Source organism: Pavona decussata, unplaced genomic scaffold, assembly GCF_977016875.1.
Source record: "Pavona decussata unplaced genomic scaffold, jaPavDecu1.1 SCAFFOLD_375, whole genome shotgun sequence".
Lineage (NCBI taxonomy): Eukaryota > Metazoa > Cnidaria > Anthozoa > Scleractinia > Agariciidae > Pavona > Pavona decussata.
In genome coordinates, this window is record NW_028145750.1 from 593,543 (window position 1) to 607,215 (window position 13,673).

The 13,673-nt window shown below is 39.4% G+C and overlaps 11 non-coding genes across 11 annotated transcripts; 5 read left to right on the plus strand and 6 right to left on the minus strand.

Moving 5' to 3' along the window:
- Positions 1 to 1,044: 1,044 nt before the first annotated feature.
- Trnan-guu (transfer RNA asparagine (anticodon GUU)) lies at positions 1,045 to 1,118 on the minus strand. The gene has a single exon. It is a non-coding gene; the product is annotated as a tRNA-Asn (tRNA).
- Positions 1,119 to 4,821: 3,703 nt separating this feature from the next.
- Trnat-agu (transfer RNA threonine (anticodon AGU)) lies at positions 4,822 to 4,895 on the plus strand. The gene has a single exon. It is a non-coding gene; the product is annotated as a tRNA-Thr (tRNA).
- A 1,449-nt stretch (positions 4,896 to 6,344) lies between these two features.
- On the minus strand, positions 6,345 to 6,417 carry Trnaa-ugc (transfer RNA alanine (anticodon UGC)). The gene has a single exon. It is a non-coding gene; the product is annotated as a tRNA-Ala (tRNA).
- A 571-nt stretch (positions 6,418 to 6,988) lies between these two features.
- Positions 6,989 to 7,061, minus strand: Trnai-gau (transfer RNA isoleucine (anticodon GAU)). The gene has a single exon. It is a non-coding gene; the product is annotated as a tRNA-Ile (tRNA).
- A 707-nt stretch (positions 7,062 to 7,768) lies between these two features.
- On the minus strand, positions 7,769 to 7,842 carry Trnan-guu (transfer RNA asparagine (anticodon GUU)). The gene has a single exon. It is a non-coding gene; the product is annotated as a tRNA-Asn (tRNA).
- Positions 7,843 to 8,512: 670 nt separating this feature from the next.
- Positions 8,513 to 8,585, plus strand: Trnaa-agc (transfer RNA alanine (anticodon AGC)). Its single transcript has one exon. It is a non-coding gene; the product is annotated as a tRNA-Ala (tRNA).
- Positions 8,586 to 8,933: 348 nt separating this feature from the next.
- Trnat-agu (transfer RNA threonine (anticodon AGU)) lies at positions 8,934 to 9,007 on the plus strand. The gene has a single exon. It is a non-coding gene; the product is annotated as a tRNA-Thr (tRNA).
- Positions 9,008 to 11,099: 2,092 nt separating this feature from the next.
- On the minus strand, positions 11,100 to 11,172 carry Trnai-gau (transfer RNA isoleucine (anticodon GAU)). Its single transcript has one exon. It is a non-coding gene; the product is annotated as a tRNA-Ile (tRNA).
- Positions 11,173 to 11,771: 599 nt separating this feature from the next.
- Trnan-guu (transfer RNA asparagine (anticodon GUU)) lies at positions 11,772 to 11,845 on the minus strand. Its single transcript has one exon. It is a non-coding gene; the product is annotated as a tRNA-Asn (tRNA).
- Positions 11,846 to 12,520: 675 nt separating this feature from the next.
- On the plus strand, positions 12,521 to 12,593 carry Trnaa-agc (transfer RNA alanine (anticodon AGC)). The gene has a single exon. It is a non-coding gene; the product is annotated as a tRNA-Ala (tRNA).
- A 346-nt stretch (positions 12,594 to 12,939) lies between these two features.
- Positions 12,940 to 13,013, plus strand: Trnat-agu (transfer RNA threonine (anticodon AGU)). The gene has a single exon. It is a non-coding gene; the product is annotated as a tRNA-Thr (tRNA).
- Positions 13,014 to 13,673: the final 660 nt, after the last annotated feature.

Here is a 13,673-nt window from a genome sequence, read left to right on the forward strand (position 1 = left end):
ATTCAAAATCCTATAATAGAGAAGTCCAAGATGTTAACTTTATTCCGTATCCAGTCTCCAATCCATTCTTCCAGGGGATGGCCTTTTAGAATATTTTCCCACGCACCAACATTCTGATGCAGGCCGCCAACCAAAAAATTATCGGGGTCTCTTAATCGTAAATTCTAAAGAACTGGAGATACACCCGACGAAATTACATCTTTCCAATCGGACAGTGCTGCTAGCCCCTCCAGATCGGGGACCCCGGAAATATTCACCCACTTGAACGACCGTCGCAGTTCAATTTCAAGTGCACGATTTCGAAACTCCATCCACGGGTCTGAACGTGAAACATTCCCATTTTCATCAAGCGGGATTATCTTTCTCTTATGTCCCACATTTTAACGAAGTGAAGAAAAAATAGAGTTAAATTAAACAGGGATCACGCAACACGAAAAATGGAAGAGCACCAAACCAGAGCTAAACCAGCGACTACAAGAAGGCAAATCCCGGAGTTCCCGATCAGGAGGGAGCAACTTCAACACGTCTGAAACAGAACGTCTGGTGGTCACTGAGAGGTACAGTAAACCAACAGGAGTTACTCACCCCGACCAAGAAAAGGGTAAAACGAACCTATACCCAACCGAAAAGGGCTACAAGGTGCGAGGGAAAATGAAATTAAATAAAACGCGAATGACATACCGGGAATTAGCAACCAATGCACCACTTACAAATAGATTTACTTGAGAATCGAGACAATTCATACAGAAATCAGAACTAAGGTAACTGAAAGAAAAACTACAGCAAGAAAAACTGCGCGAACACTAGCTGAATCAGCCCATCTCCAATTGGTAGAACAATACCTCCTACCGATCTAAAGCTAAATTTCACAAACTAAACTTAACTAAAGAACTAAACTAAACTAAAGAAAACTTTTGTGACTAAAAAAGACATTTATTTTCTTATCTCGCTGTTATAGTAGTAGGAGCAACAGCTAAATTGCAGATCTCAGTGATAGAACTCAAGCACTGAAAAAGATAAAATTTGGAAAGGTCCAAAAAGTGTCGTCCCCGGGTGGGCTTGAACCACCAACCTTTCGGTTAACAGCCGAACGCACTAACCGGTTGCGCCACGGAGACATCGATAGAATCTTGTAAGTATTAAAGATTGACCCAAAAGGAAGAGTTGGCTGATAACGGATGCGTCACGTTAAACTAAGAGACTTTAACATTATCATCTAATTTACCAGTACGAGAGAAAGGGATTAACTTTCTAGATGTACGGTCTACAATGTATACCTTCTCCGTGATAAAAAAAAATACTGGCATAAGAATGTCATTATTTCTTTCAAACAAATATAGACGTTAAATTAACTAAGCAATTAATCGACGATCAGACCTAGTGACTTACTTCTCTTACAATGTTCTTGAAACGAACATGCACAATATAAATCGGAATCAAATCAACCAGACTTAGATTAAGAAAAACGATTTTTTTTCAGTTTTTTTTTTTTTTTTGCCGAAAATAATAAAGGACGTCACCTTAACTCCCACTGTTAAGTTGCAACCACGTCCACGGCAGTGCTGCATAATACCAAAAGTCCGTTTCCGAAAGCTGAAATAAGGCAAACAGGTCCGTTGTTTCCATGTTTTGCGTCGAAAACGTTGCCGTTACCACGGTATGAATTTTTTACCAGCGAGTCTCTTGTGGCCGGACACAATTTCAATTTCAATTTCAATTTATTAAAGCACATTTTTCACGAAGGTAAGGCAAGAATGCACTAGCCCGCAAATAGCATAGGCTAATCTAGGCGGGTAGTGCAGTTGATTAGTATATATTTACAGAATATAATTTAAAGATATACCAATAATTAATGTGTAATAAGTTAAGTAAAAAATAATGACTGTCTAAATTAAAATTAAGAAAGTTTCATATTAGCTAATCATACCACTGATATTTGAAGTTTTTAATCAGAGTGTTGACGTCAACATAAATATCCTCTTGATCAAGAAGTTTTAGTAATCTGGTCTGAAGGCATTTCTTAAAGGAGGCTTTAGTTTTTGCACGGAAAGATTCCGGTAATTCATTCCAGATTTTACAACCTAATCTCGAAAATGAGTGGCTCAGTTGTGTCAGCTTTGAGCATTTTATATGAAATTTGCCCGTGGATGCAGACCTGGTTCTATACGAGTGCACAGAATCTACTCGATCAAAAAGATTTATTAGGTTCAGGGGAGCACTTTGGTTATTGATATCATGCATAAGACTGGCTATAGATTTGAAATAAAGCATGTCAACTGGAAGGATATTAGAACATACGAATAACGGGATGGCATGCTCTCTGTTATTGCGGAAATAAATTAGACGTAAGGCTCTTTTTTGGAGGATTAAGATTTTCTCCAGATTTGATTTTGAAGTTTGGCCCCATACTGAAAGACCGTAAGAAACGTAAGGATGGATTAGAGAACGGTAAATATGAAGAAGAATAGAAGTGGGTAGAACGTATCTCAACCGTGATATAATACCAATTGTTTTACTTATCTTAAGCGAAATATAATTAATGTGATATTGCCAAGGTGTTCGAACACATTGTGTTCGAATACTTTTATGTGAAGGCGATTTGCTGTCGCTCTTTGGCGAGGGTGAAATAATACGTAATTAGATTTTTTAGTATTTAAAGTCAACTTGTTAGCTAGTAACCAATCACAAACATTTTCCAATTCTTTGTTTATTATAAGCTCCAGGGTCTTTAAGCATTTGTCAGCAAATAGCAGATTCGTGTCATCAGCGAATAAAAAGAAATCTAGTTTACTAGATGAAGCTTGAATGTCGTTAACATATAGAAGGAATAGTAACGGTCCTAAAATTGACCCCTGAGGAACGCCACATAATACATTTTCTTTCTCCGACACCACAGAACCGATTTGAGTTGATTGAGACCTACATGATAGATATGATTGAAACCAATCATTGACAATGCCTCGTACACCGTAGTGGTTGAGTTTATGCAGTAATATTCCATGATCAACAGTATCGAAAGCCTTTTGCAGATCAATAAATATGCCACATGAAAAAAGTTTATTATCCATGTTTGTTTGAATTTTGTTAATTATATCTAATAGTGCATGTTCGGTGGAATGATATTCGCGAAAGCCGTATTGTGATGTGGATAATATATTGTGGTTTGCAATAAATTTTTTAATTCTGTTGAACATTAGTTTCTCGAACACTTTATTAATATTAGATAGAAGTGAAATAGGGCGATAATTTCCACATTCAAGTTTGTCGCCGGTTTTATAAACGGGGATTACTTTTGCATATTTTAGTTTATTGGGAAAAGTTCCTGTTTCAACCGATAAATTCATAATCCTTGCCAATGGGCTTGATAATATGTGGCTAGCGCATTTCAATATTCGAACTGGGAATGAGTATAATCCGTGAGCTTTATTGTATGATAAGGAAACGATCTCATTACTAACTTCTGCAGGTATAATTGGATCGAAGAAGAAAGAGTTTGAATTTGCAGGCGACAGCCCTTGGAGGTATGTACGAAAATTAAGTGTTGAATGTGGCGTCCCCGAGGCCAGTTTATGGCCCACGGTAGCAAAGTGTTTGTTAAGCACATTCGATATATCCTGTGCGTCAGAAATCACTCTCTTGTTGTTCGGTGCTCTTATTGAGGTAATTGTCTGTTTCGGTTTCTTCCTGCAGCCAATTAAATCATTTATCCCTTTCCATGTTTTCCTAGTGTTGTGTAAGTTTCGCGAGAAAAAGTTATGAAAATAAAGCTTTTTGCTTAATCTAGTTAAAGTTGAAATTTTATTGCGATAGAGTTTATATTTTTGGTTTTCTCCCGAGTGATAGAATTGGTTTTTTAGACTTATAGATCTCCTGATGCCTTTTGTGATCCAAGGTTTCAGTTGCTGTTTGGCTTTACGCCTTGAGGTAATTTTCGTAGGAGCGTGTTTATTTAACACCCTGAGAGTTTTGTGGAAAAAAGTGGAGAATGATTTGTTTATATCGCGATTCGAGTGGCCTATACTGTCCCAATCAATTTGATCCAGGTCATTTAGGAAAGAATCGTCAGAAAAGGAAGAAAAATCGCGATATTCACGACAGATGGCTGTAAGTGAAAATTGCAGTTTATAAGCAGGCAAGAGGCAGAACTGGGAAAAATGATCACTGATGACTGACACAACATTACCACTTAAGACGGAATCGAGATCATCAACTTGACTGGCAAGGATATTATCGATTAGTGTGGCAGAGCTGCTATGGACCGTGCTTGGTTTATCGATAACTGGGGTTAGAGCATAACTAACGTGATGAAGGTGATGAAGGTGAGAAGCACGCGTTTGGAAAGTATTGTTAAAAACTACTCTTCGGGCAATAGTGTGGTCCACAACCGAGAATGTTATCTCTAGGGGAATTAGCTCAAGTGGTAGAGCGCCCGCTTAGCATGCGGGAGGTACCGAGATCGATACCCGGATTCTCCAATCGTAGTCTTTTTTTTTTTCTCCAAGACCTATATACAGTTTAAAATTGTCCTTTTGCCTTCCTTGTTTTCGCCTTACTCGGCTTAATTGAAGAACCAAGTGTTGCTGGCAGAGACAATATTTTGTGCCACATGATGATGATCTGATTCTAAGGAACACTTGAAAATGCGGCTTGTATTGTAGTAAACAAAAGGCAATATTTGAATCATTAGACCAACAGTAAAATACATGCTAAAATTTATCAGAAGATAGTCAAAAGATCTGGATATTCTGTTCAACGTTTGACACGGTTAACCAACCGTTTATCATTTCATAACATCTTTCAGCACCTTATACCTTCACACACGGCGCCGTAGCTCAGTTGGTTAGAGCGCCTGTCTAGTAAGCAGGAGGTCATGGGTTCAAATCCCATCGGTGCCTGGTATCTCGTCTTATCTTTTTCGTTGTGTCGTTTTCGAGGGAAATTCAAAAATGTCCTGATTTTTGGAATTTTCAGCTTCATTTTCCACGCTTAATGAAATATATGACGTAACGTTTCACCGCTTACGTATTGAACACTTTCATCTTGGTTTTTAACATGCAGAGATGACAATGTAAAATTGTTTCTTGGCGATAGTGAAACGCCCTATCAGCTGGTCGCACCTGGGATGAGTTGCTGTTATAACACCTACTACTACATTAAGTATTTCACATACTAAGGGTGATTTCAATTTTCTAAAGGTTTATTTCTTACTGTTCATGTATCTGGAATGCTCTCTAAAATGATCTCAGAATCCTTTCAGGTCCGTTACTCTCCACACCAGACACCACTCGTCAAACCTTACTTTTCAGGGAAGGTATTTCCTCGAGGACATCTCCGTGTTCAACTTAATATACGCGCGCAACGACAAAGGCCTGGGTGTAACTTACAATACTTGTCTGGTTGCCAGTCTTCACCGTTATTGTTGATAACTGCATGAGAGCATGACAGCTGGATAGATAGAACAACTCTGACGAGACGAGAACTCGAAAGGAAAGAATATATGGTTATTAGTGATTTGTTTGTCCTCTTTGTGTTTCTTGATCTATAATTAAGGCAATATTACACGAAAATGTTTCTGAAAGAAGGAAACCCGATCACAAAGCCTGACCGACCGTTTTGAATTTTAAAGGAGGCAATTTTGTTTTCGGACTATTCTATCAATTCTTTATCCTCGAAGTTCTTGTTAGTAGAATTTTGAATTTCTGAAGTACAACTGCTTGTGTTTAAATTCACACGCCTGATATTTTCAACCACACTCCCAAAAGGAGCCTGATGCTTCAATTCCAGGCCACCAAGATTGTGCGATGAGAACATGGTAACCCTTACAAACCAAACTTCAATACATCATCCATTTTCAAAGAACGGTCGTCTTCTTGTTAACATGCAGCAAATTTGAAGTCATGTGCACGGTTGGCACCTTTGAAACCGGGTTTTCTCGATCGTCGCTACCAATATAACTGTGCACCAACAACAACAGGAGCGTAAAAGACAGAAAAAACGTTACCGAAACCCCAAGACACTGTTCTTCGGTAAACCCACCGACATATGTGTTTGAACACATCATTCTTTATTGTTTAAGGCCAACTAATACGAGCAACATTTTCTTGCAAATTGCTGAGCACAAAATCTTGCGTCCAAAGATGCGATTATACACTCCAACTCGTGCAACAAATTTTCATGTTGCAAAAAGAAGAGGCTGTTTCCACTTTTGTGACATGAAAATTTATTGTGGAATTTACCATACAAAATTTGTTGCGCGACAACAACAAAAATATTTGCATGTAGTACTTGGCCTTTACGGTCGTCTTCAAAAAATATTGCTCAGTAAAATACATAAAACCATCAATTGGAGAATCCGGGTATCGATCCCGGTACCTCCCGCATGCAAAGCGGGCGCTCTTCCATTTGAGCTAATTCCCCCAACGCGCTTAGCGAAAACGAATCATATGAAACGTTTTCAAATTATATAGGGAGGGCGAACTTCAATGACCGCCGCCAAAACTGACAGAACGCTCATGTGGTTGCAACATGGGCCCGGCTCTGACTTAGGAAAGGGAATTGGTAGGTCTGGTGGGCAATTTTTTCAGTTGAACGTTGGACACTGTTACAGACCTCCATCAGTGAAAATGCATCTGTCCGTGGTCAGTGAATAGTAAAACAATTCAACGGACTACAATGAGGGCCTCAATAGGAGACAAACTGTCTCGCCTGTATTGATATCTTATCTCTAATAGTTAAACTCGATAGATCAGTTATCTCTCATTGCTTTTCTTCTTGAACCCACGTCCCCGTAAAATTCGATGTAGGAAACTTTGTTTCAGCACTTGTTGTTTAAGGGAACAATATCCAGACGAAAGTGCTACCATATAATCTCGTAACAAATTATTGACGTTCGCCTTTGTTCTTCGTGGAGGTACGAAACCTGTACGAGTTGAAGCAAGCTCCATTCAACAAAAACATTTGAACTGTAGCAAGTAAGGGAAAAAAATAATGGTCCGTGTGAGGGTCGAACTCACGACCTTGGCGTTATCAGCACCACGCTCTACCGACTGAGCTAACGGACCAGACACATACAAAACAAGGCAGTTTCTCCAAGTTGAACATAATTTCTTTATACTTGTTTTGCCTCAGTGAAGCCGATGTAGAACGCTATAAATCATTTAAACTCAACTTTACTTTTCGACAAGCAAAACAAAAGCCCATGACCTTTTCGGTCATTCTTATTCTAATTATATGATCTGCAGAGGGCATAACCCATCACTGCAGATGTTCAAATGTGCAGGTGCAAGTGTTTAAGTATAATGCAAGGTGCAAATGTTTAAAAGTGTCCAGGGTCAGCGTCATTCAGACATAATACAGGACAGGGAGGCATGCAGCACGGCCTTTAAGGGGTAAACACATCCAGTCCAACTTAACTTTTAAGATGTAAAGTATATGAAATAATTCATATATGAACTGCGGATATAGATGAAAGTGAGAAGTGATCATCGCAGTGAATTTTCCAATTTATGCAATTGGACAGCCCTTTTTTATATATAGCATCAAAGGCTTTGTCATTTTGCTTGCATCTGCACAAAAACCGGCGAGTTTATACTACATTACTCTGTGAGCGGCGCCCTTTATTAGTACTAAAAAAAACTTTTGTGACTTAAAAAAACGTTATTTTCCATATACCGTTGTTATAGTAGTAGGAGCAACAGCTAAATTGCAGATCTCAGTAATAGAACTCAAGCACTGAAAAAAAAAAAATTTCGCAAGGTCAAAAAAGTGTCGTCCCCGGGTGGGCTTGAACCACCAACCTTTCGGTTAACAGCCGAACGCGCTAACCCATTGCGCCACGTAGACATCGATGAAACTTATAAGTATTGAACATTGACCAAAAAGGAAGAGTTGGCTGATAACGGATGCGTCACATTAAACTAAGAGATTTTAACATTATCATCTAATTTACCAGTACGAGAGAAAGGGATTAACTTTCTAGATTTACGGTCTACAATGTACACCTTCTCCATGATAAAAAAAAAAATAATGGCATTGCAATGTCAGTTTTTCTTTCAAACAAATATAGACGTTAAATTAACTAAGCAATTAAGCGACGATCAGATCTAGTGACTTACTTCTCTTACAATGTTCTTGAAACGAACATGCACAATATAAATCGGAATCAAATCAACCAGACTTAGATTAAGAAAAACGATTTTTTTCAGTTTTTTGGCCGAAAATAATACAAAAGGACGTCACCTTAACTCCCACTCTTAAGTTGCAACCACGTCCACGGCAGTGCTGCATAATACCAAAAGTCCGTTTCCGAAAGCTGAAATAAGGCAAACAGGTCTGTTGTTTGCATGTTTTGCGTCGAAAACGTTGCCGTTACCACGGTATGAATTTTTTACCAGCGAGTCTCTTATGGCCGGACACAAAAAGTGCTGGAGGTGAGAAGCACGCGGTCGGAAAGTATTGTTGAAAACTACTCTTCGGGTAATAGTGTGGTCCACAACCGAGAATGTTATCTCTCGGGGAATTAGCTCAAGTGGTAGAGCGCCCGCTTAGCATGCGGGAGGTACCGGGATCGATACCCGGATTCTCCAATCGTAGTCTTTTTTTTTTTTTCTCCAAGACCTATATACAGTTTAAAATTGTCCTTTTGCCTTCCTTGTTTTCGCCTTACTCGGCTTAATTGAAGAACCAAGTGTTGCTGGCAGAGACAATATTTTGTGCCACATGATGATGATCTGATTCTAAGGAACACTTGAAAATGCGGCTTGTATTGTAGTAAACAAAAGGCAATATTTGAATCATTAGACCAACAGTAAAATACATGCCAAAATTTATCAGAAGATAGTCAAAAGATCTGGATATTCTGTTCAACGTTTGACACGGTTAACCAACCGTTTATCATTTCATAACATCTTTCAGCACCTTATACCTTCACACACGGCGCCGTAGCTCAGTTGGTTAGAGCGCCTGTCTAGTAAGCAGGAGGTCATGGGTTCAAATCCCATCGGTGCCTGGTATCTCGTCTTATCTTTTTCGTTGTGTCGTTTTCGAGGGAAATTCAAAAATGTCCTGATTTTTGGAATTTTCAGCTTCATTTTCCACGCTTAATGAAATATATGACGTAACGTTTCACCGCTTACGTATTGAACACTTTCATCTTGGTTTTTAACATGCAGAGATGACAATGTAAAATTGTTTCTTGGCGATAGTGAAACGCCCTATCAGCTGGTCGCACCTGGGATGAGTTGCTGTTATAACACCTACTACTACATTAAGTATTTCACATACTAAGGGTGATTTCAATTTTCTAAAGGTTTATTTCTTACTGTTCATGTATCTGGAATGCTCTCTAAAATGATCTCAGAATCCTTTCAGGTCCGTTACTCTCCACACCAGACACCACTCGTCAAACCTTACTTTTCAGGGAAGGTATTTCCTCGAGGACATCTCCGTGTTCAACTTAATATACGCGCGCAACGACAAAGGCCTGGGTGTAACTTACAATACTTGTCTGGTTGCCAGTCTTCACCGTTATTGTTGATAACTGCATGAGAGCATGACAGCTGGATAGATAGAACAACTCTGACGAGACGAGAACTCGAAAGGAAAGAATATATGGTTATTAGTGATTTGTTTGTCCTCTTTGTGTTTCTTGATCTATAATTAAGGCAATATTACACGAAAATGTTTCTGAAAGAAGGAAACCCGATCACAAAGCCTGACCGACCGTTTTGAATTTTAAAGGAGGCAATTTTGTTTTCGGACTATTCTATCAATTCTTTATCCTCGAAGTTCTTGTTAGTAGAATTTTGAATTTCTGAAGTACAACTGCTTGTGTTTAAATTCACACGCCTGATATTTTCAACCACACTCCCAAAAGGAGCCTGATGCTTCAATTCCAGGCCACCAAGATTGTGCGATGAGAACATGGTAACCCTTACAAACCAAACTTCAATACATCATCCATTTTCAAAGAACGGTCGTCTTCTTGTTAACATGCAGCAAATTTGAAGTCATGTGCACGGTTGGCACCTTTGAAACCGGGTTTTCTCGATCGTCGCTACCAATATAACTGTGCACCAACAACAACAGGAGCGTAAAAGACAGAAAAAACGTTACCGAAACCCCAAGACACTGTTCTTCGGTAAACCCACCGACATATGTGTTTGAACACATCATTCTTTATTGTTTAAGGCCAACTAATACGAGCAACATTTTCTTGCAAATTGCTGAGCACAAAATCTTGCGTCCAAAGATGCGATTATACACTCCAACTCGTGCAACAAATTTTCATGTTGCAAAAAGAAGAGGCTGTTTCCACTTTTGTGACATGAAAATTTATTGTGGAATTTACCATACAAAATTTGTTGCGCGACAACAACAAAAATATTTGCATGTAGTACTTGGCCTTTACGGTCGTCTTCAAAAAATATTGCTCAGTAAAATACACAAAACCATCAATTGGAGAATCCGGGTATCGATCCCGGTACCTGACGCATGCAAAGCGGGCGCTCTTCCATTTGAGCTAATTCCCCCAACGCGCTTAGCGAAAACGAATCATATGAAACGTTTTCAAATTATATAGGGAGGGCGAACTTCAATGACCGCCGCCAAAACGGACAGAACGCTCATGTGGTTGCAACATGGGCCCGGCTCTGACTTAGGAAAGGGAATTGGTAGATCTGGTGGGCAATTTTTTCAGTTGAACGTTGGACACTGTTACAGACCTCCATCAGTGAAAATGCATCTGTCCGTGGTCAGTGAATAGTAAAACAATTCAACGGACTACAATGAGGGCCTTAATAGGAGAAAACTGTCTCGCCTGTATTGATATCTTATCTCTAATAGTTAAACTCGATAGAACAGTTATCTCTCATTGCTTTTCTTCTTGAACCCGCGTCCCCGTAAAGTTCGATGTAGGAAACTTTGTTTCAGCACTTGTTGTTTAAGGGAACAATATCCAGACGAAAGTGCTACCATATAATCTCGTAACAAATTATTGACGTTCGCCTTTGTTCTTCGTGGAGGTACGAAACCTGTACGAGTTGAAGCAAGCTCCATTCAACAAAAACATTAGAACTGTAGCAAGTAAGGGAAAAAAACAATGGTCCGTGTGAGGGTCGAACTCACGACCTTGGCGTTATCAGCACCACGCTCTACCGACTGAGCTAACGGACCAGACACATACAAAACAAGGCAGTTTCTCCATCTTGAACATAATTTCTTCATACTTTTTTTGCCTCAGTGAAGCCGATGTAGAACGCTATAAATCATTTAAACTCGACTTTACTTTTCGACAAGCAAAACAAAAGCCCATGACCTTTTCGGTCATTCTTATTCTAATTATATGATCTGCAGAGGGCATAACCCATCACTGCAGATGTTCAAATGTGCAGGTGCAAGTGTTTAAGTATAATACAAGGTGCAAATGCTAAAAAGTGTCCAGGGTCAGCGTCATGCAGACATAATACTTCCGCGATTAGGCAGGGAGGCAGGCAGCACGGCCTTTAAGGGGTAACACATCCAGTCCAACTTAACTTTTAAGACAGCCCTGTTTTATACATAACATCAAAGGCCTTGTCATTTTGCTCGCATCTGCACAAAAACCAGCGAGTTACTACATTACTCTGTGAGCGGCGCCCTTTATTAGTACTAAAAAAAAACGTTATTTTCCATATACCGTTGTTATAGTAGTAGGAGCAACAGCTAAATTGCAGATCTCAGTAATAGAACTCAAGCACTGAAAAAGATAAAATTTGGAAACGTCAACAAAGTGTCGTCCCCGGGTGGGCTTGAACCACCAACCTTTCGGTTAACAGCCGAACGCGCTAACCGATTGCGCCACGGAGACATCGATGGAATCGTGTAAGTATTAAAGGTGGACCCAAAAGGAAGTGTTGGCTGATAACGGATGCGTCACATTAAACTAAGAGATTTTAACATTATCATCTAATTTACCAGTACGAGAGAAAGGGATTAACTTTCTAGATTTACGGTCTACAATGTATGCCTTCTCCATGATAAAAAAGAAAATAATGGCATTGCAATGTCAGTTTTTCTTTCAAACAAATATAGACGTTAAATTAACTAAGCAATTAAGCGACGATCAGACCTAGTGGTTTACTCCTCTTACAATTTTCTTGAAACGAACATGCACAATATAAATCGGAATCAAATCAACCAGACTTAGATTAAGAAAAACGATTTTTTTCAGCCGGTTTTTTGGCCGGAAATAATACAAAAGGACGTCACCTTAACTCCCACTCTTAAGTTTCAACCACGTCCACGGCAGTGCTGCATAATACCAACAGTTCGTTTCCGAAAGCTGAAATAAGGCAAACAGGTCTGTTGTTTGCATGTTTTGCGTCGAAAACGTTGCCGTTACCACGGTATGAATTTTTTACCAGCGAGTCTCTTATGGCCGGACACAAAAAGTGCTGGAGGTGAGAAGCACGCGGTCGGAAAGTATTGTTGAAAACTACTCTTCGGGCAATAGTGTGGTCCACAACCGAGAATGTTATCTCTCGGGGAATTAGCTCAAGTGGTAGAGCGCCCGCTTAGCATGCGGGAGGTACCGGGATCGATACCCGGATTCTCCAATCGTAGTCTTTTTATTTTTCTCCAAGACCTATATACAGTTTGAAATTGTCCTTTTGCCTTCCTTGTTTTCGCCTTACTCGGCTTAATTGAAGAACCAAGTGTTGCTGGCAGAGACAATATTTTGTGCCACATGATGATGATCTGATTCTAAGGAACACTTCAAAATGCGGTTTTTATTGTAATAGACAAAAGCCAATATTTGAATCATTAGTCCAACAGTAAAATACGTGCCAAAATTTATCAGAAGATAGTCAAAAGATCTGGCAATTCTGTTCAACGTTTGACACGGTTAACCAACCGTTTATCATTTCATAACATCCTACAGCACCTTACACCTTCACACACGGCGCTGTAGCTCAGTTGGTTAGAGCGCCTGTCTAGTAAACAGGAGGTCATGGGTTCAAATCCCATCGGTTCCTGGTATCTCCTCTTACCTTTTTCACTGTGTCGTTTTGGAGGGAAATTCAAAAAAGTCCTGATTTTTGGAATTTTCAGCTTAATTTTCCACGCTTAATGTAATATATGACGTAACGTTTCACCGCTTACGTATTGAACACTTTCATCTTGGTTTTTAACATGCAGAGATGACAATGTAAAATTGTTTCTTGGCAATAGTAAAACTCCCTATCAGCTGGTCGCACCTGGGATGAGTTGCTGTTATAACACCTACTACTACATTTAGTATTTCACATACTAAGGGTGATTTCAATTTTCTGAAGGTTTATTTCTTACTGTTCATGTATCTGGAATGCTCTCTAAAATGATCTCAGAATCCTTTCAGGTCCGTTACTCTCCACACCAGACACCACTCGTCAAACCTTACTTTTCAGGGAACGTATTTCCTCGAGGACATCTCCGTGTTCAACTTAATATTCGCTCGCAACGACAAAGGCCTTGGTATAAATTACAATACTTGTCTGGTTGCCAGTCTTCATCGTTATTGTTGATAACTGCATGAGAGGATGACAGCTGGATAGATTGAACAACTCTGACGAGACGAGAACTCGAAAGGAAAGAATATATGGTTATTAGTGATTTGTTTGTCCTCTTTGTGTTTCTTGATCTATAATTAAGGCAAT